Source organism: Cupressus sempervirens, chromosome 1, assembly GCF_028749045.1.
Source record: "Cupressus sempervirens isolate cs-2001-9-10 chromosome 1, ASM2874904v1, whole genome shotgun sequence".
Taxonomy (NCBI): domain Eukaryota; kingdom Viridiplantae; phylum Streptophyta; class Pinopsida; order Cupressales; family Cupressaceae; genus Cupressus; species Cupressus sempervirens.
The window spans coordinates 688,415,669-688,442,023 of record NC_143118.1 but is presented as its reverse complement, the minus strand read 5'-3'; the positions used below and the strand labels follow the sequence as shown (position 1 = coordinate 688,442,023).

General features: G+C 34.6%; 1 pseudogene; it reads left to right on the top strand.

The window, feature by feature from the left end:
* The window catches only part of LOC149579806 (monothiol glutaredoxin-S11 pseudogene), a 35,710-nt pseudogene extending 11,552 nt beyond the window's left edge, over positions 1–24,158 (top strand).
* Positions 24,159–26,355: the final 2,197 nt, after the last annotated feature.

Below are 26,355 nucleotides of genomic sequence, written 5' to 3'. Positions count from 1 at the left end.
ACATATATGTGTGTGTGTGTGTGTGTGTGTGTGTGTGTGTGTGTGTGTATTGCTAGGTTGCACTAGATTAGACAAGCGGTCAAAGTCAATGGATGAATCCATCTCTACTATTTCCAATGCTTGTTGGGGATGATAAGTGTCAGTTGGATCCAAAACCCATATATCCCATTTTTTGACCCATTCAGTTGACTCACACTCATCTCAATTTTCCTCTGCACATGATGGATATTAGCAATTCATTTTTTATGTGTGGATACTCTATGAACCTACATCAGAGCTTCTAAAAAAGTGCAACTCACTTGATCCTGTTAGTGTGCAACAATCCTCATACAGTGTAATGTTAGTATTATCTATCAACCAAAAAAATCTATGAGCCATAGACTCATCTTCCTTATCTGGACCCATTATAGAGCTACACCAATGGATGATGGATTTTACAATTCAGTGGTTAGGCCATAGATTTATTCATGCTTACCATGCTTAAAGTCTATGCAAAGGGAATTGACTTGAAATAATCAGTCAACATAGACAATTACAGACAAACTCAAAAAAGAATTCTATGAGTTGTAGAAACTCATGGATATTAGTGAGTAGCCGATTGGGAAGCCAAAGATTGAGGTTGATCAAAACAAGTCTATCTACTCATATGGGAAGCTATGTGATAGTTTACTGGAGCTGGAAGTGAATTTCCAAGATGCTACACCTTTAGAAGTAAACACATATTTAATGTGGAAAATGAAAAGGACAGAAATTTTAGAAAGGGAAAGAAATTATTAGACATTTTAATAATTAGATATTTCCTAATTAACTCTAGTTTGCTTAAGCTAAACTGTAGGCATATTATAATTAATTATTTTATTAATTATTATTATACAATCTAGGTTAGACCTTTTTAGGGTTTTGATCTCCTTTATAAGGATGATCTCTCATTGTAAACATTCATTCAATTTTGATTATAGTAATCTCTTTTTTGCTCATCAAGAATGTCTTATCTATGGATCTGGTAATTCCTGCCTCTATAGCCTTTTTGCTTCTCTCTTCTATAATAGGTGTTTGCATGTAGGTGATTCTTGGGAGTTGTGGGGTTGATCATTCATCAACTTCAACATGATATCCGAGCTCCAAATCTTCATGCCCCTATTTTTTTCGTGAGAGATTTGATAGCAGTTTTCAGATTTGAGCTTTTGGCATTTTTTATTGGATTTGGGGGCACCTAATTTTTAGAGAACTTTGAGCCCAAATGAATACCACCATTGAGCTTAGAGTGCTCAAAAACCCCCATTTCCATATAAAATATGTTCGATTTGGACATTGTTGAAATTTGAGGCAAATTTTTTTGCACCCAGGTCATTTTTTACCTAGGCACAGAAATCAAGGAAATGCATTTTTTTTTTAAAAAATCACCATTTTTCTACCACCCTAGTTTATCTTTTTTTTTAAATACAAAAATAAATCAATATAAGGTGGACAGCTTGTGGATGGGATTGAAGAGGCATTGTTCTTTAGCATGTATTTTTGTTAGAGGCCCTTGTTCCTTGGCCACCCAATTTTCAAAGTTTGTGTATGCATTCTCATGCCATGTGAATGCTTTTGGATTCCCAATGTCCACATTAGTGCCCTTTGACTTGTGCTGGGGCTTCCTAAAGCGATTCTGCCTTGATGGTTGGGACCTTTTATCAATGTGCTTGGCAATTTTTCTCTTTGTATAGGCAAATTTTATTATTTTTCTCCCAATGGTGGTTTCCTTGATGCAATTTTTGATTAGAAGTGGCATGCTAATTTGGAAATTTGCAACCCCTATTAGTGCCATTAATTGTACTGGTCAACGACTCTTAATTGGAGCTGATTGTTTCTTAGCTAGGCTACATGGCCCATTAACCACCTCCACCTCTGTCTACAACCCTAGTTAATGAAGAGAACAATGATGAAGGGATGAAGAGAATTTGATTGAACTCACCATAGATCAAGGTGTTATGATTGGAGTAGTTTACATGGATCTTTTTGCCCCTTTTTTGCAGTTGCTTGGCTCCACTTTTCACGCGTCTTGGTGTGTGGTGGTCATTGGTGCTTGAGTTCAACACCCGTCCTACACTAGTTTCAAAGCTACTCACCCTTTCCAAGCACGTGATTTATGGTGGGAGAAGGAGATTGGACTGAGTTGTGATTTACACTTGTATTTTGGGTTAGGCACTATTTTGGTTGGGACCTCAGATGGAAAAATGTATTTTCAAACATGCACTCTTCTTGGGAGCTCTCACACTTTTTTAGCCCTTTTTTTGGCCATCGTTTTCCTCTTCATGCTTGACACCCATTTTTGTAGGGGGCCCAAATGATGGAGCATATTTGAGGAGTCTTTGGCCTCTGAGTTTCCTTTTTATGCATTTGTAGCATCTTTGGCGATCTGTGGGAGTTTGTTTTTGGTGATCCATACATTCTTGTTTCGGTTCCATCATCTTGGTGGCATTTTTGAATGGTGGGATGGCTTGTATGGTAGACTCACAGTGGTGGTTTAGTTACCCAGTAGTTGTGCACCAAGTTACTTCTAATCTTGGCTTTGCAGAAGGAATCACCATGGCCTCTAATGAGGGTAATGAAGCCTATTGACCTACCCTCCATGCAAATGGCCTTGTACTTTATGGGCATTTATCATTGTCAATTGTATGGGTGAAATTTTTTCATTTTTTTAATGCTCAAGTTATTTTTGGTCCCCACAATGTCATTTTTGGAGGAATCTACACCAACAACTTGAAGCCATCCTTTTTCATCACTGACTTTTGAGTGTTGCCTCCAATTCCAAATGTTATAGCATATTCCCTTGGCATCATGCACATGCCACGTGGTTATATATTTAGCCACAAATTATTGACAATTTATTGGCATGGATTTCACAACCAATTTTTTGGCTTAGCTCAGGGGTTTCCATTAGTGGTTCTCAGGCATGGTGGTCATTTTATGAGTAATTTTACACCCTTTCCATGGTATTTTTTAATCCACATGGTGTAATTTATTGGCCATCAAATTTTTCTTCCAGCACTAACCCTTTGTCTAACATTGTGTTTTTGGTGGTCGGATATTTTTTCAATAGGGGTCATTTTTTAGGCATTATTTTGCCTTGATGGCCATTTGACCATCAAATTTGGGCTCATAACTTGCTAACATAAGCACCACATCAGCACTACATCAACATCTACTGTCACCTCCTCGACCTCTATTTGGACCTACCTTTGCATTTTTGCTCATATCTTGGGCATACAGACTCCTTTTTTTGCAAACAAGATATCGTCAAAAAGCTAGTTCCGAGCCTGTCATAGTGGTTCAATTAGTTTTTATTTTTGATGTAGTTTTGATGGTTTTTTTATATCAAATTCTAGAGTTTAGTTTTACACTCTGAGAGACATATCTTGAGCATCTGATCTCCAATTTGAGAATTCTTTATATCATTGGAAAGCTCTTTCTGAGATCTTTCTAGTGATGCTAGTTGTTTTTCTAGATTCATCTCTAGGCACATTCTATTCAGTCTTCTACATTTTTACATTCTGGTAGATATCTTGGTTGTTTCAAGTTTCGGGATCGATTTCATTGCTTTAGATGATTCGTCATGATTTGTGTTATCTTTTGTATTAGTCTTATGTCTCTTATGGTCTATGTAGACATCATTTGTATGCATTCTTGCAAACACATTGAGATAAAGTGTCATTTGCATCTATATTTTTGTTTCAGTTATTTGCCTTTATTTTCCTTCTAATTCAAACAGTGTCATCTGAGGACACTCGTACAGATTACTATATTCTTGAGATTCCTTATGTCTTGTGCCTTATTGTACATGCACTAACTAATAAAGTGTCATGGAGGATTGATGTTTTGCCTTTGTTTACCATCTTCCTTTGTCCAGTGAGTGTCCCTTCCCTGACATTAGTCTCATGTTGTGTTTGAGATTGATCACCTCAGTACACACATATGTACTCTTTTATGCATCTTGATCGTGGTTCCTTGACTTGCAATTCTTTTGGCCCACTTTTCCAGATGCATGTCATCTCACCCTTGTCTGCATTAGGGAAGTTCTTCTGTTGTTTCTCATGCTTCCTTGGTTTGATTGATTAGCTCTTCAGGATTTGGTGTTTCATGCCATTTGTATCTTCGAGTTCAATTGTTTGTCTTTATGTGCCTCCTAATTCAATGCAGATTACAATCTTCTCTACCTGGTTAGGTTCTATTTCAGTGGAAGTTCTTCATATCAACAATTACTTTTGATAGAGCTTTGCAACTTCTACATGCTTCAATGATGTTCTTCATGATCATCTTTTGTTCCTTTCTTATGGGACATTCCTTAGTTTGGAGGCTTCTTTAGTCCTTCACTAGTTTCTTTCAGCATGTTTTCCATCTGTTTTTGGAGTAGGGTTTTTCCATGTGGTTTTCTCTATTCCTCCTCTTTTCAGAGATTTGGTTGTACTCAGGTACCTCATTAGGCTTTGTTTGTCAGGACCCATTTCTACTTTCAGCAGTAGTTTATAGATTTTTAGCTACTCCCTAAGTTTATCTTAAGGGAGGATGTTACCATAATTAGATATTTCCTAATTAACTCTAGTTTGCTTAAGCTAAAATTTAGGCATATATAATATTAATTATTATTATGTAACCTAGGTTAGACCTTTTTAGGGTTTTGATCTCCTTTATAAGGACGATCTCTCATTGTAAAAATTTATTCAGTTTTGATTATAGCAATCTCTTTTTTGCTCATCAAGAATGTCTCATCTATGGATTTGGCAATTCCTACCTCCATAGCTTTTTTGCTTCTCTCTTTTGTAATAGGCGTTTGCATGCAGGTGATTCTTGGAAGCTGTAGGGTTGATCATTCATCAACTTCAACAATATAAAGAAATAAAGTATTTACATAGGATCTACAAATATTTTAGATACAATTAGATCAATCACATAATCATTAATCAGAGGGTAGAACTTCATGATCTCTAAGACTGGTATGTACCATGTTGTATATTTTAAGTAAATTGTACATAGTCTAATAAGTGGGATATCAAATCATTTACTCAAATTAACATCCATGTTTAAACCAATTGTTATTGCTAAGGGCTAGAAGGGTTAGATAGGGATACAATATAGTATAAGCCTGTATAATCCAACCAATTGGTTATTCCAAGATGGGTAAGGATCAATGTCCTTGTAAGATGTCTTGAGGATTAACCAATATGGGATCAAGTTGCCTTGAGGTTACTCCAAGATGAGACTAAGGGCTTGGATCCACATAAACCTTAAGGAAGACCGTTGAGTGTGGTATCAAAGCAACCAAAGTCATTTCATCAATTATTCTAGCCTATTGTAAATCCCAACCAATAAGTTATTCTGAGATGGATAAGCATCAACATCCCTATAAGATATCTTGAGGACTAACCAAAATGGGATCAAATTGCCTTGAGGTTACTTGTAGATGAGATTAAGGGCTTGGATCCACATAAACCTTGAGAAAGATCATTGAGTGACCTATTGCATCTTAACATTTCTTCTAGACTAGAGTTATAATTAGAATAACATGACCTATCTAATTCACATATATTTTATTACTTACCTATAATGGTGGCCTTAGGACAAAGAACAAAGGTGTATTCAAGCTAGTCCAAGAAATTGGTTATTCTGAGATGGATAGGATCTGCATCACTATACTTGCCTTGAGGTTTGACCAAGATGGTATCAAGTTGCCTTGAGGTCATTCCAAGATAGGAACATGGGTTTGGATCCACTGAAACCTTGAGGAAGACCATTGAGTTTGGTGGCTAAGTAATCTAGTTATATCTGAAATGTTCTACTCAACTAAAGATTGATAATAAGTGCAAAGCAAAACAAGCACCCCCCTACGTAAGCTACCTGTGTGGAAGTATGGGATTAGCTTGGAATAAATTATCTTGACTCGCATTTTTTTGAAGCATATATATGCACGTGTGCTAATGTTACTCGTGGTTGCATGATTCTATCGAAGAAGTAAATTTTGTAAATCATCTTCTTGATTCTAGTGAGCTATAGGACAATAATCAAGAATGCATGTATTATGTGTCTATATTGTGTCTTCTTTTTGTTTTCATGCATTCATGTGTCTGCTTCATGTTTTCACATGTCTACTTAGTGTCTTCATGCTTCCATATGTCTACTTCGTGTATGCTTTGTGTTTTCATGCATTATGATGATACTAATTATTGCATCCAATTATATGTTTAGTATGATGGCTCTACAAAAAGTCATGTATAAATGGTTTTTGTTTGAGGACAAGCAAAATCCAAAGGGAAGGAATATGATATCCCCATCAATAAGATCCATGTAATTAAATAAATAATAAATAATATAATATTAATAATGATATAGTATAATTTATTATCATATTATAATAGTGCATAGTATATCAATACGAAAATTAAATATCATATTAAGCGATAAAATATAATATTTAGATTAATAATTTAAATATATATTATAAATATATTATGCATTATATGTAATAATATTAATATTAATATTATAATAATAAATATAGCAAATATAGTATAATTATTATAATTTAATTTAATTTATGAAAAGGCACAACTCTCAATAAAAATGCTATATATAGAGTTTTAACATTGAGAGAATATCATTCAGAAAGGTGAAAGAAAATATATGCAAATGTCTGCAATTGGAAAAATAAAATAATAAAAAATTGAAGAAGGTTCCAATAAGCGACATTACAACACAACACTACCAGGCTTTTTTGTCTCAATGCCACACAAACATGGCAAAAAGGGGGTTCAAACACTAACGTAGGAGTGCCCAACATCATGGATATTGCTGTCTGAAACACAGCCACATTTCTTTATGATCTGCATAAACCAAGAAACGTGTGCATGCAATGATAGCTCTGCCCGGCATTTTAACAATGCAGTTTAAGGCATTTTATGTGATTGAAATGTGAGATAGTCGTAAGTTTGTTCATGTGCACATGGGAGTAGTGAGCAGCACATATAACATTTTAGCATCGATCTTTTAGAGGAAAATGAAGCCACTTGAATACAATATGGAAGCATTCAGTCTCTTCAACATCTCCATAAACAGGAATCATGTTATCCATTACTTTGAAATTTGGCCATCTAAAACTTAGAACCAGAAATGCGTTAAAAATAAATAACAGATAAATCAAAACATATGAAAATCAGAGATACCCTGGAAAAACTCTCCTACTCGAGAAAAAACCCAGCCACACCAAAAAAATATGGTTTAATTGATTAATAATATCAGCGTCTCAAAACAGAGGTCACAAATATTCGAGCCTCCACAATCTAGAAAGTTAAAGTTTAAACAGTACTTTCTTTACAAAATAATGAATCTGATCAACACTGTAGTCTCCATACAATCCTACAGCTATAACCCAAGTTAAAAACACCAGTCCCAGAATGATTGCTACAAAAGCAAGCAGATATACAATCTACAAATGATAATATACAGCACTCAATGAAAGACTACAAATGCAATCAACAGAATCACATCAAACCAACATAACCTTCAATCCTCATCAAAAAATCATCCAGCAATACATAATGCTAAGATACACCCGAAACGTCTCTACAGGATAACTGTAATGTCCCCTTGTGGGACCTCCTAAAACTAGACAACATTAACTTTAGATTTCAATTATAAGAGATGTCCTTCCAAATTATAATCTTCATTTAACAGATATAAATCCGTATTCAATACCTTGCAAGGATTACATGGTTGACAACCCTTGTATGATAATGATAGTCTTAGACTTAAACAATCGTGGTTAGAATGTAGTATGAGATTGATCCGAATGGCTCTAACCAAGGCTGTCTCGGTACAACAGAATAATGCATTCTGTGCTTAAGTTAGTGGACCTAATTATCTTAACCATACCTCTATGTCAGATATAAGCTCATATAACCCTTTGAATTTAAGGTCTCCTCCTTATGCTTAACTGGCAGGTTTCATGTAGACTTGGATGTAGACTGCCCTAACATGAACCTATCCATAATCACTGTGACACATCCATAATCACCGTGGCGTATATTGAGTTGGCAGCTGGAGATGAAACATTTCATTGCCTTCAATGAATACCACCAACAGTAATTCAAGCTTCGAAATCTTTGATGCCCCGTCGCCACATCGTTTGCAAAGACTCTTCATGGTCTTTATTAAAAACATTCAACGCTCCTTTTATTCGGGCCCACTATACAATTGTATAAGCATAGACATTGAAATAAATTGCCTTCATCACATGTTCGAGGTCTAATTTAGGGCTTGGTATCTTTTCTTGCAAGCATGCGATTTCACTCGACTTGGAGTTGAGAAAGGGACCCTCCATTTTAAATACATTCCGTTAGTGTTCAAAACATTTCCAAATGCCCATTAAAATAATGTATTTTGTTTTTTTGATGAATGGTTATTTTCTATTAAAAAAATAATATACTAAGATTACAATTCATAAAAATGAGCTTGGGATACAAAATCACCTCACAAGAGTTCACACGGCTGAAGTTGGAATCAAAAACTATTCATAAAAGAAACATATCAGAGCAACCTCTCAGAAGACTTAGATAAATAATGTATTTAAATAAAAAGATCTAAATATTTCCATGATTATCTCCATCTTGACTTTTTTTTCTCGGCAATAATTTTTTTATTATATTAATAACATGAAATTACATATCATTTGCCACCTCTGATTAACTTTCGTGAGGATTTGCGAATTTGATTACGTTGCATTCATTTTCAAATCCGACCAAATATTCTAAATGTTGACCTGGGGCTATATCTTATGTCTATTACCACGACCCATCTGACATCAAGCTTCCCATTCTATTTTGGGTTTAACAACTATGCAAACATTTTTTCACAAAGAATTTTCTTTTATTCCACCATCCTTGCCGTCCACTTGCTCAGTTTGCATCTGAAAAATGTATATGGAGGCTTACTGACATGTTTGCAATGTAGGGGAACAATCATTCTGATATAACAATCAACTAGATGTGAAACGTAGGCCTCCAAGGTAGACCACACTGGTAATTCTAAACATGTGTAGAATGCATATTTTTGTTGAGCCCTCAAACTAGGTACCTTAGAAATTTGTCAAATCTGATTGTGGGAAGCATTGTAACTTGGCAAACATGTTCCATGATGGATAATTAACATGATTCCAAGAGCATTTCTCGTGACAATTACTAGGAATCAAGTTATTAACAGTGTTCCATGGGGATGTGTCCCCTATCATTTTCGGGTCCTATCCCTCTAAGGAACGAAATGGGGATGCGAAGATAGATTCTTTTCGTCCCCATAGCCATCCACTTTTTGCTAAATTGGGAAAGGTCCATGAATTGGCCAATTTGTTTTGGGAGGAAACTTGGGGATGGCCAATAGTACCAGGGATGGCTTTGATGTCCCCAATTCATCCTCGAAACTGCTGGCGATCCTCTTTTTTCCAGCCACTTCGATAAAGACAAAACAGCCCCAAAAAATCATTTTTTTAAACTTTTGATGTCCACGCAGTCCCTAGTTATCTTAAAGATGTAACAAAAATATGCAAACCATATTTGGTCCATTAAATCAATAAAACACTAACTCTTCTACTTTTTTTTAGTTTTGATATGCTTTATAAGAGGAAGAAAAAAAACATAAAGTAGCAATAGCAGTGAGGAAAGATTGCATTTAGTATTTACTACTTACTATTTTAGTTGTACTTCTCTTTATTTCATTCTAATTTCATGCATGATACTTGGAGCCTTTAGGCATTTTATTTTTCTATATATGTATGTGATATTGTTATAATGGAAGTATCTAGTATTTGTCATTTGATAATTTTTCATGAAGTGATCTTTAAAATATCCATAGTGAATGGTTTATCAATGTAATGATATGCATATTTGAATTCTGTCTCTATATATAAAAAAAACCCATATGTTTTTAATTGTCATCCATAAGATCATGTCCCCTAAATTTTGGCTTTGACTTGTACCTGTACCAGAAACATGATCCCCTAAAACATCTCCATCCCAGAAACTTCATAGAGCATAGATTATTAACTATCAAACTAAGCCACTTAAATTATTTTTCATAGGTGTACACCTAGTTGTAATCAGATTACACATCAAATTCAGAATTTCAATGTGCTAACATTGTGCATGACAGTTCATAAATACCAATGGAGAATTTCTTATTCAATGGTTAATACCATTCTTCTAAATCTTACTTTTAGATAAGTAGATTACATGGCTAACATAGATGACGTGGGAGCACAATGACCGACTATGGTAACGTTGTTATATCTGTCCAGGCAATCAAATTATAATTATCTTCTTGGTTGTTGTAATGGTAATTTTCTATAAAATACTTACTTGAATCATTAAATAGAGCTCTCAAATCAAAACAAGTAATGCCATATTATAAGTAATATTGGTTATATAGATCATTTAAAAATGTTAATTAAAATTAGCACACTCAAAGTTCCTAACTCATGTACAAGGAAGTCAGTATGAGAATGATTTATTCATCCTTTCCATCAAAGATAACACATGGCTCCTTTGACAATGGGTGCTTCTAGTTGTTTCCTTACCTATGAATGTTGCCATTTAGCTTATCATCAATGAAATATATACCATTCAGACATTAAGTATTATAATCAACAAGGATGCAAACTACCTCTTTTTCTAGCCACTTCTGACATGCTTGACTCAAACCCTTTTCAAAGAGGGAATAATCCATTAGATAGTATGGATGAGAGTAACATGTCTCCATTATAGGTTAGTAGTGTCTAGTTGAGCTAGATGTTCACCTAAAATTTTAGAGCAGTTTCAAAAATAGCACCTGCATGTGGATTTCTAAATTGTTGTTTTATCTGAGCTTTGCCAACACATAATTTGTTTGAATGGCTAGGCTTATGTTCAAAAGTAAATGTTCATATCCTCATTAGAAAAACATCACTGGTACATGGTGGTCTTTAATCTCCCTTGGGACCGCTATCCACATGTATCTTTCACCAACCAACAGGCGATGGAGTTCATGCAATTCTTTCTTACTAACCTAATAATTATTACAAATTTCATAATTAGGGAATCCGTTTGTTATTGAGTCAAATCATAGTTGCTTATTTTTAAAGGTATGTCATGCCCTCCCCATGAGTAGCACTTTAGTAGATGTCATTTATTTAAAAAAAAATCTTATTTATAAGATTTCATGATTTTCTAGGAATTCCAATACAAGAGATTAATGATAATTCTGCATTGATGTAAATGTAAGGAAACTTGCAACAAAGAATATAACCATTTCCACATAACCCATAATAGATCTAAAATAAATATGCAATTGAAATTCACATGCAAGAGAATAGACAACATACCCACAAATATGTGACACAAGATATACCCTGAGAAACCCTCATTGAGAGAAAAAAACCCAGCCTCCAAAAGCATCCATCACTATGTATTATTCAACAAAAACACCATTACAATACAACCATAGAAGCCTTCAAAGCCATGGCCACCACCAAGAAAACTATGTGAACAAGCATGAATCCACACATCCCATGCCATGCTTCTAACCTTCATAAATGCTCCCTTGGCTAACCTGTCAAGCTTTGTCCTACTCGACTCTTTCCTTTTTTGTCTTCTTCTCTTCTCTCTACACAACAACTACCCTTGTGGTTGCTTATATAGTAGAAAGTCCCACAAAACCACCAAGTGGTATTACATAAACCATGTGCTATCTAACCCATTGACTCCACATTTAATATTGGAATATTAATTCTTTTTGACAATATTAAATAATTACATGAAATATTATCACAATATTACAATACAACTCATCAAGAATATCCCATGAGAATCATTATATGTTGCATGCCCATCTAGGTGCAGCATTACATAATAAAATAATATAATATAATATAACAATATTATGCAATGTGTGCAACACCCATTATCTCAACAAACTCCCACTTGTTGTATACATTGCATTGGGTCAATTTGTTGCCACATAAATAAACCAGGGAACAATCCCTCCTAGCACATCCACCATCATGGATCAAAGTACATGAAGTACTCCATCCTGGTAACTGCAATAAAATCAAAGTATCCAGCATCTTAAACATGAATGATCTCACCTTTTATTACGTCACTACCACTGGACATACATAGAAGCCATCCAAAGAGAAAGGCACCCAACCTACCACATTAGACGATCATATAATCCTATACTAATTGAAATACCAAGCACGAAAAACTTAATCCAAAGGTAATCACATATATCTGTAGTTCTCAAATATCGATAGCTGAAATAGCACCCACAACAAGTGCCAAATCCATCCAACTATCCAACCTCCAAAGGTATACCAAGTGAATCTTGCATCATCATTATATCCAATCTATAACTTGCATTCATAAGCCTCAAGAGTAATACTTGCCTCATATATACCAAGAAGATCCCACTACAAAAGATAATGTCAAATCTATAACCAATCCACTCACATCATCTCAAAGAAGTGAATCCATGTAGTCTCAAGGACAACCATAATACATAAACCAATAACCTACAAGAACAACTCTCATAACAAGTCTCCAATAGTCTCCCAAGCTCTCCAAGACTAACAAAGGAAAGAGATAAACGAATAACCATGTCATCTCTCACATGACATACGTGAGAAAAAATCAGTGATCCTGCAATCTCTAACCAATCTCAAATCCAATGTAAGCAAAATTGAACATCCAAGATGATAACCAAGACCAAAGAGAAACTATAAAAATCATAATTTGTATTTTTTTCTTCTATACACACCTCTAGATGTAAATTGTGAAAATATGATCTCCTCCGTAAAACCCCAACAAGAAGCCACAACAAGACCCAAACCATACCATATAACTAATCATGGATGTAAGCCTCTCACAAGAAGATCAAACTCATAAACCATTCCTAATCCAAGGAATAACCATTCCTAAACCAAGGAATATACCCAATATAAAGCCATCTCCCAAACTCAACTAGCATAAAAACATATGCAAATGGAGATAACTAATGCTAAACAACTCTCAAATGAACCTTCTAGAACTAACTCATGTATGATAGCTCAAGATCCATATCCATGAAAGACAAGCATAAATATAATGCACCTAAGAGAAATAATGGGCTATACCTCTCAATTAGCAAACCATCGAGTAGACCAAGAGTGGGGAATGAGAATTCTCATCAAGATATCCAAGTCTCCAACATAGACTCATCTAAGAACAATCTTCTCTCAAGTCCATATCAGGTGAATGCCCCTCGGACTACCTGCTAAAACCATCAATCGTCCTAATAAACATATCTCTAATCCAAGAGAAATCAACATCACCAAATGTCTCAAAGTATCCATGAGCACCTGTAACCAATCAATCCATGCTAACTCCAAATGCAACATAGTGATATCATGAAGTATTCAGCTTATGATCAATGTACTCAATACCAAGAAACTAAACCAAGATCAATGTCAAAGTTCTAACCATGGCCTCAGGAACATAAACATGACAAAATGATCTAACCATCTCAACCAAAGAGATAACATGCTCCATATGAACATACTATAACATGTTAAAACTCTAATTGTGTATCAAGAGTATATCATGACATAATAATAAAACTATCCTCATACAAGGATAACATGTCAAATGAAAGCATAAACCACACCTTACCAAGAACCCTATAAGTCCTTAAGATGCAACCATCTCCACACACCATGAAGATAACCAAGAACCCCACGAGTCCTTAAGATCTAACCATCTTCATACACCATGAAGATAGCAAGTGCACCATGCAAATGTCAAAGATGTTTCTGCAGCAACAGGATCTAAGATAAACCTCCAACATTTGCAAACACTCAATAAATATATCAATGCCAACAACTCCCAGTCAACTATAGTACCAAGTCACCTATGACATCATAAAATCCATCTCCTACATGAAGATCCTCCAAGTCTAAACCCACACAACCAAATTATCAGTACCAAGTGAAACCAAGATCTCCAAACCAAGAAGATACAAGCCAAGCCAGGAACTAATCCTACATTGCCACCTCATCACTATCATAAGCTCTCACTAAACCGTGTATCCAAGCTATCCATGACACATGATGAAAAAATATCCTATAACCATGAGAATCAACCAAAGTATCAAACAATTACAAAATTCAAAATAAACATCATGAGCTCCTCAAAAGAAATCAAATAATCATGATCCTCAACTAAGAAGATATACCACCATAATCAAATCATGAATTCAAGCCAATGAACATCAAGGATGTACCTAAATATCCAATCATGTCATGCCAAAATCCATGGCACCATGATCACATCCCTGAATTGAGCATCTAACTCTCAATGTGTCCAACCTGTCAGCATAAAATAGTCAACCACAATCCTCCACCATGACTATACCTGGTTACAACATCTCATCCCTTCTATATGAAGAAAAATCAGAAAATTATGTAACTTAGGGCATAGATAAACCAAATCCAAGCCACCAATCTGAATATGCATCAATAATGAAAGATCAATAGGCAAAGACAATCCATATCTAAGCCATAAATGCAACCTACAAGTATAGACCGCTTACAACATTGCACAATTTGTAGACCCAACTAGTCATCATACATATCCAAACCAAACACTGATAACCATATCATCATGAGACCAATCTAAAATATGAAGTGAGTATACAATGACATCAAATCTTAAATCTCCAAAATATACAATGCCATAAACTCACAATTTTACCATAGTTAATATATACCATAAACTATTCAGATTAATATATCACCAAATAGACCATGCCAAACCTACACCAAATCTGAACCAATGTGTAGAGCTCTCCAAAAGCTTTTTGTTGACTACTCAAAGTCCAAAATTTGACTCCATATGCCCAAGGTATGAGCTAATTTGTGCTTAAAATAAATAACATCTAAATTTGGAGCTCTTAAAACCTGACAAAATGTCAAAATCATAGAACCAAGCCTACACCAAGTTGTAGTGCTTTGAATTAGCTTTCCAATGCCAGTAAGAAATTTGAAATCCAATATCCTGAGAGAAAGTTATGGTCATTTTACTAAGATAGTCTTTATACAAATTTCATTGCAATTTTATTTTTATTTTTGACAAAAATTCTGACGGGATTAAATTTGACAGCCATCACGGGCTGAAACTAAAAAACTCTTTCATTTCCTTTGAATATGGCCAAACTAGGGCATATTATATATCAAAATTTATAGAAATGTCGACCCAGATCCAATGGTGAGGTTTGTTTTTATCCAGGAGGTCATTTCTGCAAGCTCCCCATAAAAAACCCTCATTTGAATGAAACATCCAAAAGACCCTTTTGTCCAACAATTTCACATGCCCAAAATCTACCAACATCCTATCATACCAGCAAACCCAAAACCCTCATATCTATAATAAAAACTCATATATCTTGTCTTATCTTTTATCCTCTCATGCATTATCATGAATTCAATCTAGGGTTACAATAATAAAACCATAGCTCTAATACCACTTGTAAGGAAACTTGCAACAAAGAATATAACCATTTCCACATAACCCATAATAGATCTGAAATAAATATGCAATCAAAATTCACATGCAAGAGAATAGACAACATACCCACAAATATGTGACACAAGATATACCCTTGGAAACCCTCGTTGAGGGAGAAAACCAACCTCCAAAAGCATCCATCACCATGTATTATTCAACAAAAACACCATTGCAATACAACCATGGAAGCCTTCAAAGCCATAGCCACCACCGAACAAACAAAAGTGAACAAGCATGAATCCACACATCCCATGCCATGCTTCTAACCTTCACAAATGCTCCCTTGGCTAACCTGTCAAGCCTTGTCCTGCTCGACTCTTTCCCTTTGTGTCTTTTTATCTTCTCAATACACAACAACTACCCTTGTGGCTGCTTATATAGTAGCAAGTCCCACAAAACTACCAAGTGGTATTACATAAACCATGTGCTAAATCCATATGCTATCTAACACATTAGCCCCTCATTTACTATTGGAATATTAATTCTTTTCCCCAATAATAAATAATTACATGAAATATTATCACAATGTTACCATACAACTCATCGAGAATATCCCATGGGAATCATTACATGTTACACGTCCATCTAGGTGCAACATTACATAATAAAATAAAATAATACAATATAACAATATTATGCAATGTGTGCAACACCCATTATCTCAACAGTAAGTTCATATGCTGTGATGATATGTAGGAGTATGTTTTATCAAGATGTGATCAAATCCAATGCAGTCGGAGGTTATTAATAAAGGGTCATAGATATTAAATAATCAACAATTTTAGTTACAAAAAGACAATTGTCATGAATAGGGAGAGGCCCCCCTTAGAAGAGTCATAACTTTGGAAAAGATGTGACTCTTCCATTACTATATATATATATATATATATATATATATATATATATATATATATATATATATATATATATATATATATATATATATATATATATATATATTCTGTATCGATGTAAGTTCTGATGTTGTATTGATATGCAGGAGTGTTTTATCAAGATGTGATCAAATCCTATGTAGACAGGGGTTATTAGTAAAGGGGCACAAGTATTAAACAATCAACAATTTTAGTTACTAATTTTCACAAATAGGGAGATGCCACCTTTTAGAAGGAAGAGTTGTGACTTTGGGAAAGACACGGCTCTTCGCCACAAAGTGTATATAGATTTTGGAGTGAGGTAGGGCTCTCTCATTTCTTTTGTGTTGCTCCATTTTAATTAGTTCTTGTGTGTGTGTGTGTGTGTGTGTGTGTGTGTGTGTGTCACCATTAAGGAGATGCCACCTTATAGAAGAAGAGATGTGACTTTGGAAAGACATGACACTTACATTACAATGGATATATATATATATATTCATTGATCAAGGATAAATTTGATACAAGGAATCAGATGGAGTTCTAAATTTGTTGTGCATTACAACCATAACTTGGTGTGAATGCCTACATATTTCATGCAATCAATCTTGCCATTGTGCATTTGCATCAGTAATTCGATATTTAGTTTAGTATTTTATGCAATCAATCTGCCCATATACATTTGTGATATTGATTTCTAATCATTGGATACAATCAATCTTCTTATATGCTCTAATAGATATTGATTACAATAAAGGTGATACCTATGTTATATTCTTGCATATATATACATACATTTATCTCATAATCAACCAAATGTAAGATTTGAGGAACTAGTTGGCTCCCCCAAATTAAGTAGACCAACCTAAGAGATGGAATTGGTTATAGTTTGACTTTCTTGCCTCTTGTGGGTTGAGAGGCAAGTTGAATACCCCAAGGGGTAAAGATTCCCCTAGGTGATGGAATTGGTCATAGTTGGATGTTCTTGCTACTTGTGGGATAAGAGGTGAGTTGTCATTTTTGCATGATTGCATGCTCTTGAGCTTAGTTGGGTTGGGTAGTTTACTGGTGCTCTTTGAATTTTTCTATCGAACTAAGTTATGGTTGGTTAGAAGATACCTAGGTAGTCATAATGATTATCATAATTTGCTTATTTTGTAACTGATGTACTTGTTCATTATTTCTTGAATTATTAATGATTAATTGAGTTCACTTTAGTATTTTATTGTTGGAATTATTGTTTTGGTCTACAAATAGGTTAATTTTAAATTTGGGGGAATCATTATCTCCTATTGCTCCCATTTTCATCCTGATAATGGATCACAAAGTGTGATCCAAAAATTTGATGCAAAAATAAATACACAATCGAATCCAAAAATAAGCTTACAGTGATCTTATGGATTGTCGAAATCTACTTGCTCTCATAGATTTTTTTTATTTAAATGTGAGCTTTTTTAAATTTATTTTTTGATAAACTAGTTGTGGGATCTATGGGGGCCTAAACCTATTAGAAAATAACATATACATTATGGGATTCAGCTCAAGAACAAAATCCAGCTTACATAAAAGCATTACACTGTTTGGAAAACACACGAGACACGTCAACTAATTAAAAAAATAAAATCCAAATAGAGACATTAATGTACAACACAATCTGTAGCGGCCACAAGACCCCTGGGCCTACATAATCCTGTTATGCAGTCTAATAACACCTATAGGCAATGGAGGAGAAGTATAAAAGATAGAAAACTCTAAATGGTCATTTTCTAGAGAGACTAAAGACTATCTATGTACAATGTAATGTCTTTGAAGAATAGCATGACATCATCAGATATATAAAATGAAGCAAAAGAATGCATTGTCAATGCACCGTCTCCAACAAGCCATCCATGTTAACTCCCAATCTGATCTATTGGCCATGAGAAAAGTAACTTCTATAGGAGAGAGGGCATGCATAATCCATTCAAAAACCAATGGCAGGTGTGTCTTTTAAGAATAGCATGACATCATCAGATATATAAAATGAAGCAGAAGATTGCATTACCAATGCACCATCTCCAGCAAGCCATCCATGTTAACTTCAATCTGACCTATTGGCCATGAGCAAAGTAACTACTACAGGAGAGAGGGAATGCAAAATCCATTCAAAAACCAGTGTCAGGTGCATATTCTTTCGATTAGGCAGAAAAATTGTCCTTTATTAGTGCTTTTGACTATTTGGCACCTCTCCACCCACCTCACCAAGTATGTCTTTGACAAATGTAAAGGAATAGAAATATTTGATCTTGTGCTTTAGGGAAAAATTGGATGCAACACCATAATAATCTTGAGCTCTCTTAACATGTGCCATCATGAGAGATCAGATACAACGTCAAGACTACATGAAAAATTGCATAGAGGCAAACAAAAATTCAAGGAAAGAGAATCCAAGCATGAAAATTTAGAGCTTTTTCACAAGTCTCACTCCTAATCACTAGACAAGAAATAACGTGGAGAGAAAATGGTGGCATAATAAACATAAGGCCTTAACATGGCATAACAAATACTCACTTTTAATTTTTAATACATATGGAAATTAGGAGGAGGGTTATAATACCATTGAATTTTATGTAGCAATGTTGGAAGTTCATTGAAGCTAGCATCTACCAGTTTAACTTCCTCCATTCAACTCTCTAGTTTCCAGTCTTTGTCATTTTCTTTAATGTAATCTTGAATAATTTTCAAGAGAGCCATTTTTGACTTCCAATCCATTTTTACTCACCAATATTGTCATTTTCAATCCTTCTAGTAGAGCTAACAACTCCATCCTCATTATTAGACTTGGTGCCAAAAAATTATGATCCTCCTTTTATGAAGGAGCCTAAAGGATAGTGAATAACCATCCCCTCTCCCATTGGTCTAGGGTTTCCTTTGGCATCCCCATCAAAATTCAACTTTAAAAACCATCCTTAGGTGGAGACATTTTCATGTTAGCTAATAATTTTTATTCTTCACAACTATTCCAAAAATGGGAATGTGAGCCTTATTATTATGCATCACTTAATTTAGAGCTAATTGCAATTAGTTACAGTTGTAATTAAACTATGGTATTAAAGTGGGTTAAGTGTGAGTAGCAAATTGTCAAAACTTGTGTTCAAATCGACAAGGAATATTTTACATGTTCATATGCCAAATTACACTATCCAATTTTGGGTGTTGTAAAGCAATTCTAGATGTTGTGGAACCCAATAGATGAAATAAGGTGCAAGTCTTGCATCTTAGGTGAATTTGATGCAAGGATACTATTGACCATTCCCTCCCTCTCCCCCACCCTTGTTTCCCAAATATTGCCAATCTCGTGAAAATCAAGGTGGTAGCCATGTCTACGTCCATTGTACTATTCATTTATTGCCATGCAAGCCAATAGGGATACGCAAAATTCTTAGTTATATATTTTATATCCCTGAGTCCCTAGGTCTTCAAAGCCTTTTATATTTCATGACATACCCCTTTTAGGGTTTTATGTTGTGACCTTGCGACTACTTTTATCACCTTGCCACTGTGGTTATAGCTAAACCATAATTTTTGCCTGCACCAATGCGAAACAACTATCTCAAATAGTTAGTTCCCCTTTGATTGCTTGGTCATAGGAAATTTTAGCTCTAAGTGTTTGCAAGCCACAACCATGTGAAGTTAACCACAACAGTTCAATTTACACTTTTTTGCTCAATCGCAGGTGATTTAGCTTAACTTAGGGTTTGGATAGTGAAGCAGAAAATGCCCTTGTGTGCATGGTCACGAGGTTAAATGTTGACCCATGGTTTTTACTACGAGGTGGTGACATGTGTCATGGTGGGCCATGTGTAGGCAGTCATATCATCACAAGGGCAGTTGGCAGTTAAGACAAATAAGGTTTTCGAAGTAATTCATTGAATGAAGCATATCTATTGGATTGATGTATTTCATCGAAATAGGCCTAAATTAAAAGTTGATTGTGACTGTGCAATGGCATTTAATTTTTGGGCTTCACCTGGTTGCAGCGGTTAGTAAGGAAGTGGGGTTGGAAGTCACTATTAACAAGTGATGGTCGCAGCTTTGCAGGGTTTGGTCTATAGTTAGGATAGATAGCTGTGAAGTGACGAACAAAGGATTTCATGAAATTAAGTCTCATCATTGCTAGGTTGCCATCATTTCTTGCTAACCATAAAATAAGTCCCAACAAGGCGAAGCAATAAAGAATGCCTAAGGTAACCCTTGTTCACCTAGTCGCTGGAATTTGATTCTAGCCAAAAAATAGATTGTGAAGGAGCGACTAAGGGCAAACTAACTATTTCCTACCATTGCATAGTTAGAAGGTTATTAAGACTAAACCATGGCAACAATGCAAAGAACCAATTGCAACAGTTAAGGGTTGAAATGATGAAGGTTTACAAAGTAGTGATTGACATAAAGCATAAAGGTTTCATGGCTTTGCAAGCCAGATGGTTAAATTGAAATCTAGGCTACGAAGTCACGAATATTAGTAGAGTGCACAAGTCAACAAGGAAATAGGAAGTTTGCAAGGTGGAAAAATGTTTGAAAGGTATTGGGCCATTTGGGAAAAGCAAAATAATTGACTTCTTTTGACTTATGGTATGCTTGTTTTGGCATAGAAAGCACAATTTGATGCAACTCTTTAATGGTGAACTAATCTTTGGATCATCTGCAACCACCTTTTGATGTTCTCCATACCTATTAGATGCAAAGGACATTTAATCACCACTTTAGGTTATCCATTTACCTAGCTATGCAGTTATGACTATCATTTCTATCTCTTCCAAGTAAGAAATTGTATGAAAGATATAATTTTTTGCAAATGGGCATACACCTGATCAAATCTTCTTTGGATTAGCAATGATTGTTCTCTACAAATTCAATGGTGGTAGTTGATCTTTGTCTTAGGGTAGAAGTTTTCTCAGTTATGCTTGAATTATAAAAGCAAGTTTTGTACCCCTTTTTAGGGTGGGTTTTTTTTCTTTGATTCTATAGCAGTTGTATCATATGCTCTCCTACTGTAATTTCCTTTTGCCTATGAATGAATATATTTCTCTACTCTACCTCATACTTCTATTAATATAAGTCCAAAATCTTCTTGCCTTTGTTAGTGTATTGCCTCCATTCTTCAATCTGTATGATAGTATCTATTTGGCCTTGAATGATATAGAGTGAAGTTCCTTCCTAATAGCATCTAATTTGGGTCCTAATCTATATGTTATTTTTGAATTAAGGTAAAGGTTGAATCAATGTAGTTTTAGATTATATTGGTGAATAGTGTATTGTTAAGTAGAGATAAGACCGAATAGACTATATTGGTGTGTCACCCCCTCTAGATAAGATTAGGTAGTTTGCTTTCATGCATTCCTTCTCCCTTTTCCTCTCAAGAAGTAGTTAGGTGCACCTTGATAGTAAAGAAGTTGGCCTTCTCTAGACATTCAACCTCAAAAGTGCAAGTCCCACACTTGGAGGTTGTTTCCATGTTACACAAGGTCTCTTAAAGGTCATACCTTAAGCAAGGGTGTAGACTTTTGTGTCAATAGTTACCACTTGGTTATGGCATCTAATCCTAAGGACTTTGTGCAAGTAGAAATTACCAATGGAAAAAATTCAAATTTAGTTGTGTTTTCTCAACTCTTCTTACCAGAATTTCAACAAGAGAAACATGCCAATTTTTGCCATCTAGAGCTTGGTTCTAGTCAATATTTTTTAGTTATAGAGATTCATACCTCAGATTCTCCACATTGAGTCTTAATTTTTTAATTAGTGACACAGCTACTTGATAATAGGTGTGCAAGAAAATCTAGTTTGTTTGATGTGTTTGATATAGATCTCTTTAAGAGCTAGTAGGCTATAAATTTTGGCATTGTGTTGAGGGTTGCATAAGCACATTTCAACATCTGTTGTTTTATGATTTATTGGAATTTTGTATGTGCATTTCAAGTAAAATGTGGATTACAAATTAAATTAAAATGTGGGGAAATTATTTTTAAAAGAGAGAAAAAAATAGTACTTTTCGCATGTATAAATTAAATTTCATCATGAGTTTTGTGTTCATATAAATTACTTATTTAGTTTTTTCTACATTAATATCCATAACAAGACCAATTCACATTGTATATATATGAGACAATGTGAAACTTTTTTCAAATGCATTTTTGCCAAGATTTCTAGTCTACATGTAGAATTGGTTCATAGATGGATTTTGTTTCTATGATATCAATGACAATGATAATAAATACAAACTAATGTTCCTATGTTAATGGTGCTCAAAAAAATTAGGCCTTCACCACTATGGCTGCATGTTTGGTTTATCTCTAATTTTCTTTCCCATTTATCAAGTTATGAGTGTTTTTTTGGAGTTTCAGTGCCCTTATACATGCTAATATTTTTAGGATGGGAAGGTTGTAGATACACTAGAATGTGAAAATCCATCAGAAGTGGCCAAGAAAGTGGCCAAGGTGTCTAGTTCCATAGACATTGTCGAGACATCTAGTCATGCTAGCTAGTCTTGGAATGTCTGCTAGTTCAACAGTTATCAAGACAGTGAAATAAATATATAAGTCACTTTAGACTGCTAAAACTGATATAGATTCTGGTGATGCAGTTAAGAGAAAACTACAACAACTTGTGAATTCCAAACTAGTCATGTTGTTTATGGAAGGGACACCCAAGTAGCCACAATGTGGATTTAGTAGAAAGGTTGTGGATGTTTTGAAAATAGAGGGTGTGGAATATGGTAGCTTTGATATTCTAAGTGATTAACTAGTGCGGGAGGCCTTGAAGGCATTATCCAACTAGCCAACCTTTTTTGTAGCTATATTGTAAGGTTGAGTTGCTTAGAGGCTGTGATATCACCCTTGAACTGTATGAAAGTGGGGAACTAAAAAAAATATTTAAAGACCATGGCTTGATCTTAACCGCTAATGAGTCTGGTGAATTAATTACAAAAGCCACTTCTGCTAAACCCAAACATGATACTGCTAACTCAGAGTCTAGTAATGGTGGTATAGTGGACTCAACTGGTATAAGTGAATCATTAAGCTCTCAGCTAACGAACATCATTAATTCCAACCCAATCATGTTATTTATAAAGGGCACTCTTGAAGAACCACACTGTGGTTTTAGTCGAAAGGTTGTTGAAATTTTTAGAGAGCAAGGGCTAGAATTTGGGAGGTTCAACATTTTGACTGATGAAGAGGTAAGGCAAGGTCTTAAAATATATTCTAACTAGTCGAGCTATCCACAATTATACATAAAAGGTGAGCTTATTGGTGGATTAGATATCAAGATAGAAATACACAAAAGTGGAGAGCTGAGAAACATTGCCTCTAAAAAAGGAGTGATGCCCAAAGAGTCACTTGATGATCGGTTGAAAAACCTAGTTAATTTTGCACCTCTCATGCTCTTTATGAAAGGCACACCTAATGCTCCTCAATTTGGCTTCAGCTCAAAGGTTGTAAATGCTTTGAGTGAAGAGGGTTTATACTTTGGTCATTTTGACATTTTGAGTGATGAAGATGTTAGACAAAGCTTGAAGACTTATTCTAATTGGCTAACATTTCCATAGTTATACCACAAAGGTGAGCTTATTGGGGGGTGCGACATTGTTTTGGAAATGCACAAGGCTGCTATAGTCATCCTTGACAGAATAGAACCAATATGTAAAAGGAGATAGAGATTATAAACACAAGATTATTTGGTTGTTGATTTTTGGCATTTTGGTACTATTGTATGGCTTCATCCTCTATTAGGTTTTGCCAGAGAGAGTAGGATTCTGTGAATTTTGACTCAAGTTTTTGAATTGTTAAAGGAAGTATATAATGTTTAACTCATCTCAACAACTTTTGTAACTCTTTGTTGCATCTATAATGCTAAAAATTGGTAATTTAGGTGCAAAAGAAGACATTAATTTTTTTTTCCTATTTTTTTCTTTACATTTTGGCTCATAGACCTTTTTTTTATTGCATAGCTTTCAAGTTGCTTATGTTCTATTAATTGGGTCTCCTTTCAATGTTGATTTTCATATTTCATGGCTAATATGACAGATGCTATCATGGGGATTCTTGAGCAATTAATATGCAAATCTTACTAATATATTATCTCATTCCTTCTTATTGTTGAGCTTGTAACTATTGGTACTTGTGTTTGTGAGTGTTTCTTTCCTTGGAATTAAATTGAGAGGAGCATGCTAATGTATGTGTTTCTACCTGGTCTAATATTTACTACAGTAATTAGTGGAAGACAAATCTTTACATGAACAAGTGAAATTGAAACGATGTTGAACTACATTATTGTTTATCGCATGCCCACTATGTGGCAAAGACACTGAATTAGATTTGGTAAGTTTGTTGTTTATTGTTTTGGACACACTGCAAGATATGTGACTTGCACTAAAATCAATCAAGCACACCTAGTTTCAAGACCGTATGAGGGTAGATGTGAATGCCAAAGATTATGGTGTAAGAATGTTGATAGAAACAAAAAAAAATTAGCATGCCAACCAAAATACTTAAAATATAGTAAAATGTGGGCTCAGTTGAACAAAATTTTAACTGGTCAAACATTAATATTCTAGAACTGCAAGCAAAACATTTTTTTTGGTCAAGAGGATAACCATTGTGAATTATGTTGTAATCCATTTGTGTTGGGAGCTCAAATCCCAGGAGCATGAATAATCAGGCTCATTTGGTTTAGTGTTAAGACAGAGATATCCATTTCACCAAAATTGGTTGGGCCCATATGATCCTAGTATTGTCTTTTTAGTTTTAGAGTCTTTCTATTTGACAATATAATAAATTTACTTCTTCTTGATCTTTTGGTGATCTATCATAATCCACATTACTATAGAACAATTTATTTGTATATCAATTTTGGTTTTACACATGTAATTCTTTTATTGGCATCTCTAATTTTTCTCTTACATTTTAGACTCAAGAAAACCCTTCTACTATTTGGAATCAACAACCTTTAATTTGTTGCTCTGGTATTTCAGGACAATTTTAACAGGCATCAAATTCTTGGATATTATATGTTCTCATGTTTCAGCTGTCTCTTTTTGTGTCATCTTCTTTTTATTAATTTCCTCACAAATATTAAATCAATTTACAACACATAAATGCAATTTTTGTTCAATAATGGGTGCTAAAGTTTTTGGGTATGACATTAAATCTATGGTGAGGGTTACCGAGTCCTTGTCATTTTTATTAATTTGGAGTTAATTCTTCAAAAAAAATAGAATATTCTTGATTGCATGACATTCCAATAGTTAATCGAATCTATTTTCAGTTATTTCTTAATAAGAATAGGAAAATTACATGGTCCAAGACCACTACATTCCTAGAAAATATGCTACCAAAAGTTAAAGAAACTTTATCACATTTTTAAAGAATTCTAGTGTCTTTTAGTAATTATCCCATTTAATATTAAAGCAAGCTTCCTAAAAGGGAAATTTATGTTTTGGTAATTTGTTATACCTGTAAGTTCTACAGTTAGCTAAGCTTCTTTTGCAGTGTTCTTGATACTAGTTTTGAGTTTTCCAATCAATTTGGTTGGAGTTGTGCTTGGTGTACTTACTAAATGCTAGTAGCATATAGCACATGAATAGTATTTAGCTCCGTCATGACTCATGTTGTTACATGTTTTATATTATTCTGACAACATTTCTTTACTACTATGATTTGCAAGGTTGACCATAGATCAACTATACTAGTCACTTACTATTGTCTTTTCCAACTCTTCCCGAGCAGAACTATATTGAGGTTATGAATGCAAAACAATTCATTGATTAGTTTTTGCAATTCGTTTTTTTAAAGATTTATGACAGAATTCCAGTGTTTGTTTTGAGGGAACTTAGGAAAAGCTTTGTAGTTGTC